The sequence below is a fragment of the Pinus tabuliformis genome, chromosome X, assembly GCF_031772625.1.
Source record: "Pinus tabuliformis cultivar Carrire ecotype Pingquan chromosome X, CPIR1, whole genome shotgun sequence".
Lineage (NCBI taxonomy): Eukaryota > Viridiplantae > Streptophyta > Pinopsida > Pinales > Pinaceae > Pinus > Pinus tabuliformis.
Genome location: NC_142308.1, coordinates 1,043,423,085 through 1,043,429,084, shown reverse-complemented (window position 1 = coordinate 1,043,429,084; position 6,000 = coordinate 1,043,423,085). Strand labels below are relative to the sequence as shown.

The 6,000-nt window shown below is 47.0% G+C and overlaps 1 pseudogene; it reads left to right on the top strand.

Moving 5' to 3' along the window:
- Positions 1-319: 319 nt before the first annotated feature.
- Positions 320-6,000, top strand: part of LOC149143359 (uncharacterized) — a 74,863-nt pseudogene continuing 69,182 nt past the window's right edge.

Here is a 6,000-nt window from a genome sequence, read left to right as displayed (position 1 = left end):
CACCGCATACCATAGTGACAGGAGGTTTTTTGAGGAGTCCTCATGCGAAGAAATGCATGAGGCCTGGGATGAGACCTTGGAGTTGGCACGGTTGCGCTTGCACGAAGCTGCAAGGAGAATGAAGAAATGGGCAGACAGAGGAAGATGGGATGTACACTTCAGTGTGGGAGATATGGTGTTTCTCAGGATTATCAGGGAGCAGTTTCAGCCAGCCAAGGGGACTGTGAGCAAACTGACACAGAAGTATGAGGGACCATTCCGAGTGAAGAAGAGAGTGGGGGAAGTTTCTTATGAGCTAGAGCTTCAGCACCATATGAACATGAAGCATCCAGTTTTTCACATGAGTCAGTTGAAGAGATGCAGGCTTGATGCTAATAATCCAGAGAGAGTTGAACCACCGAGAGGACCAGCCGCGATTGTGGACAAGACAAGACTGGAGTTGGATAAGATTTTGGGCTATAGAACTATAGGGACTGGTTGCCACATGAAACAGGAGTATCTTGTCAGATGGAAGAATGCACCGAAGGAAGAAAGCTGGGAATCGGAGGACTCACTTTGGAGATGGAAAAAGAAGATTGCGAAGTATGAACGAAAGATACTGAGGCAGTCAGGATTGTCAAGGGCGACAATGATTTCGAGTGGGGGAGGATGAAACGCCCTGCGCTTGGCTCACCAACCGGGTGCACCCTCCCACTGTGCGAAGTGACCAAACTTATGAATTAGACGAAGGAGTGACCAAGGAATGAGCCGTATGTTATGTGCGTGGGCAGGTTGGTGTTCCGAGTTTATAAGGGTGAGTTGGAGGAGCTCGTCGTACAAGTCGATCAAGGAATGAAGGCAAATGGAGGGCAAGTTGGGGGGCAGTCCCGCGCCATGGGTGGGCCGACCCACATAAGGCACTATATTGTTTGATGGACGCGGCAGTTGGAAGAAGTATGGAGGGTCGGCTGAGGGTGTGACCTCCATGTTAAGAAGTGTATATACAAGTGGACAGAGGATGCCATTTGAGCATTGAATCATCGATCATCTAGTGTAGAGAAAGGTGCGAAGAAGGGAGGAAAGCCACAACGAAGGCACAGGTCTATGCACCCACCCACCGGGCAAGCCTACATGAGAGCTCACATGGAATAACGCTCGGTTGAGGTGTGGGTGGAGGGCATTCTAAGGTGCCTGCCCGCCGAATGAATTAAACAGGTTTTGGTTGTATTTTGGGCAAGGGCCGTGCACAGGTGCGCCCACCCATATTGGCAAAAGAACTTGTGTGGTATATTGTTGTTGGGTTGGGGTGAGACCACCGTGCGGTCTTGCACGGGTGGGCGCCCGACTCGGGTGTAACGCCGGTTGAGTTATACTCCTGGTCATTTGTAAAATGATTCTCTCATATAATAAAAGATTTACATTGCATATAAAGTGCTCATGCTGCTGTTCTATAATGTTATGACATTAATGGATTCCGCACATTAATATGTTATTCATGTATAATGATGAATTTTAAAGTGTAGTTCGTAAAGTAAGATAACAATGGTGAATGTTAATTACTTAGGCGGTGCCACACTTGGCCAATTTAACAAAAAATGAATTGGGGGCGTGACATGCTGCCTTCCACACTTCAATACCGAACCTTGTTCTTCTTGTACGATAGGCGAGTGACCTCACCCAAGTCACCCGTGCACGCATTCGCACAACTGGCAGGCAACCTCACACGAAAATGCCTTTGAACGATGGGCGGGCGCGCCCTCACACGAGTTACCATTGGCACCCAACAATCGTGCCTTCACCTGAGTTCCACCACGCTGTTTTCTTCTACACGACAGGTGGGCAGTCACCCGAGACACCCAAGAACCCGTGCCAAGTCTCGGTGCCTTCACCCGTGTTGTAAGGACCTGCGGTCCTTGGCATGACCTCCCAATTGGTGCGACGGTTTGATTGGAAAACGAGCAACTTAGAAAATATGCGAAGTATGAGCTCTGACTTAATGTGCGGTGAAGGTATGTTATAATGCACACGAGAAAGGGGAGAAACTTGGTTATATAGCGTGGGGAGCGTGAGCACTCAACCCACGGGCTAACCTACGAGCTTGGCAAGGTCGACGAACATAAACAAAGGATTTGCGATGCGTAGGGGGTGTCACATTACATGGTGGACGAGTTGGCTTGGGCAGCCAACTCGCCCAACCATCCATACAAATATAACGAAGACATGAGGCATTTGTTCATCATTCGATCAAGCAATTCGAATAAGCTCCTTTGGTGATGCGAAGGAAGAGAGTGCGAGGTGCAGATTGAGAAGAAGGCATAGGAAATAGATGCACCTGTTCTTGGTCAAGGCACACAACAGCATGAGTTCGGTTATTGGTTGAGGGCACGGGTGAAGGCGCTGGGACTTGGCACGGGTGTCTCGGGTGGCTCGGGTGAGCGCCCACCCATTGTGCAAGGATAAACGAACAACGCAGTGGAAACTTGGGTGAAGGCACCGATTGTTGGGCGTGGGTGGCGACTCGTGTGAGGGCACGCCTGCCCATCGTTCAAAGGTGTTTTCGGGTAAGGTCGCTCGTCGATTGTGCGAAGGCGTGCACGAGTGACTCGGTGGGGTCACCCGCCCGTCGTGAAAAAAAACAAGGTTCGGTTGTGAAGTGCGGAAGGCAGCTCGTGTGAGTGTGCACCCACCCGACTTGGGTAAAGGATCTTGGTTATCACACAGAGGTGTGATGAAGTTGTAAATTTGGCTAAGTATGAAACTTGGTGTTTCCAAGTATACTTGTAAAGCTTTGTAATATTGAAAGACTGTATAATATATTATTCCTGGCAGACTCATTGTTTAGGGAGTTGCCCCTCCCTTTATACTGTGCAATTGTGTTCTCTTGTATAATTGCTGATGATAATGAATGTGTATGGGTGTTCATTGGTATAAAGGAAACATTAATAATACTTGGTTGTGAAACACAAACCAAGTAGGATAAGTGGTTAGGCATAGTCCACAAACATAAGTATTGGTGAAAAGAAAGTGTTCGGTGGTGTCGCACCTCGCCAAGAATGGTTGAAAGACTACCGCCGGTCTGGGGGCATGACAGGGGGTATCGAAGCTGGCTGATGACCAGGTTGAAGATGAAGTGCTGATCCCTCTGTACTATCGTGATAGGTGGTATTAGGGCTCGGTGAAGAGCTTATCAGAGCAAGGTTGCTCGTGACAAAGTGCAGGTGTATACACACTTGGGAACTAAGAAGTTGGTGACAGTGAAGCAAGTACTTGTAGGTGAAGGAAGCTGTTTCACATACAAGTGGAACAAGGGCTGGTTCAGGTTGTAGGCAACTTGGTGAAGTTGTTGGATGGTGGAAACTAGATCGTAAAGAAGGAAACTGTTAGCAATGGCAGGTGAATCTCAGGTTGGGTCTAGTCACGGTGCGAAGGATGCTACTATGGCATTCATTGAAAAGGTGTTGGAAATAATGGAGGACTTAGAGTCTTACTGGACTAAGAAGATGGACTTGGTAGAGAAATATCAAGAGGCCAATTCGAAGATGAGGGAAGAGCACGATGAACTCCGGACTCAACACGAGTACACTAATCTTATGTGTACACAACTTGAAGTAAAGGTCAAGGAGATTGAAGAGGCAAGAGATCAGGGTCTAGCAGATATCGTGAACTTGCAAAAATCTCTTGATGAATCCAGAGATGAGATCACGGTGTTGGAGAAGGCCGCGAGGCATAACTCAGGTGGAGGAGTGCCTCATGTGAAAGTCAAGGAACCAGATTCTTATGATGGTACAAGGAGTGTGAAGAATCTCGGAAACTTTTTATGGGACATGGAGCAATACTTGAAATGCTTGTGTCTATCTGATGATGAGATGAAGGTGAAGGTAGCTGCTCAGTTCTTGACGAAGGATGCTAAGATGTGGTGGCGAAGGAGGATGGATTAGATTGCCAATGGCAGTGCTGGTGACATTATTTCATGGGATGAGATGAAGAAGGCTTTGCAGACCCATTTCAGTCCTCAAGATGAAGCGTGGGAATCAAGGATGAAGATTAAGTTCATAAATCAGACAGGGATCCTACAAACATATTAGCGAGAGTTTGTAAGTGCGGTTCTGGAACTTCCTGACATGGCGGAGAGGGACAAGGTGTTCAACTTCATTATTGGATTGAAGCCTTGGGAACGCAATGAAGTGAAGAGGCAGAAGATTAAGACACTTGAGGAAGCTTTTGTTGCTGTGGACAGGTTGGTGAAGCATTATGATGAGACTTCTGATGATAGGAAGAAGAAGTCCGATAAGCCGAAAGAGAAGAAGAAGGATGATGCTTCAAAATCGGATGATAAGACGAAGACGAAGAAAGCCTTGAAGTGTTGGATATGTGCTGAACCACATACGGTGAAGAATTTCCCTTCTAGACCAAAAGTGGCTGCGATTACACAATCTAATACGAAGATTGAAGAAGCTTCTGTGGGGATGATGCAGATACTTCGTGGTGCTGCTGCTACAGAGGTGGTATCTTGGAGGGATCCTGAGAGGAACAATTTGGAGCATGTTCAAATGAAGATTGGGAGTGCTGATATACTCACTATGGTGGATAGTGGGGCTACTCACAACTTCATGAGTGAAGATACTGCGAGAAGGATTGGGCTGAAATTTGCACCGATGAAGGCACAAATGAAGACAATGAATTCTCCTCCTGATTGTGTTCTTGGTGTAGCTGAAAAGCTGGACACAACAATAGGTGAGTGGACAGGGAAAGTTGACTTCAATATAGTGCGGATTGATGACTATGAAGCTGTGCTGGGGATGGAATTCTTGGAAGAATTTGATGCTATGATTGTTCCACATTTGAAGAGGCTGTACATTTACGATGGAAGGGAAGATGTACCCATTGGTGTTCCAACCATTGGTGTGACAAGACCTGATTGTAAGTTGGAAGTGATGCAAATGGAGGATAAGAAGCGAATGGAAGACATGAGTAAGTGGTTGTCTATGGTTGAGACAAAGCTTACCGAGCAGTCATTGGTCATCAAGACACTTTCTGATAGTATCTTGGATTTGTCAAGAAGGCTAGAAGTGGTTGAGGATGATGATGATGATGAGGCATATGTGAGGCCAAATGTCCGAGAGGAGGATCGGGTCACTTATCCACAGAGGATGGAGATAGAGAATCCTGACAGATGGATTGAGTTGATTAGTGAGGGAGAGCCTTGAGGCTCTACTCCCTCCACATGTTCTTAGAGGACAAAGAAGATGGGGCTCATTGTTAGCTGCTCATGGCAGTGAGTCCTTAAAACAAGTTGAGCAGGTATGGCAGATGGTGCAGGGATGGCTTGGCATCAAGCATCATGACATGTTGTAGATGACATGGGGTTCCATGGACCTGAGCATGGGTGAGATTCTTGGTGAGTCTAGGATGTGGCAGAATCTGAGATAGACTGGTAAAGGCATAATGATGTTCACTCTCATGGCTTGAGCATGGCAGTTGGATTAGTTACCCAACTAGTTCAAACATGGGGTCCGCAAGTGCACGGAGAGATGTTGGCATCAAGCAGGCAAGGAGGACAGTTCACAGAATGGGACGACACATGATGGAGATGGTAGTTCTACATATGCTGGAGGGATGTTTGCTGTATGTGGAGGAATTGATATCATGGTCCAAGGATGAGACAATTGTTGATGATGATCTTGGTGGATGGCTACCAGGATGGTATGTTTTCGAGGACGACAACGATTTCAGGTGGAGGAGGATGTAAGGACCTGCGGTCCTTGACACGATCTCCCGGTTGGTGCGACAGTTTGATTGGAAAACAAGCGACTTAGAAAATATGTGAAGTATGAGCTTTGACTTAATGTGTGGTGAAGGTATGTTATAATGCGCACAAGAAAGTGGAGCGACTTGGTTATATAGCGTGGGGAGCATGAGCACTCAACCCACTGTCTGACCTATGAGCTTGGCAAGGCTGACGAACATAAACAAAGGATTTACGATGTGTAGGGGGTGTCACATTACATGGTGGATGAGTTG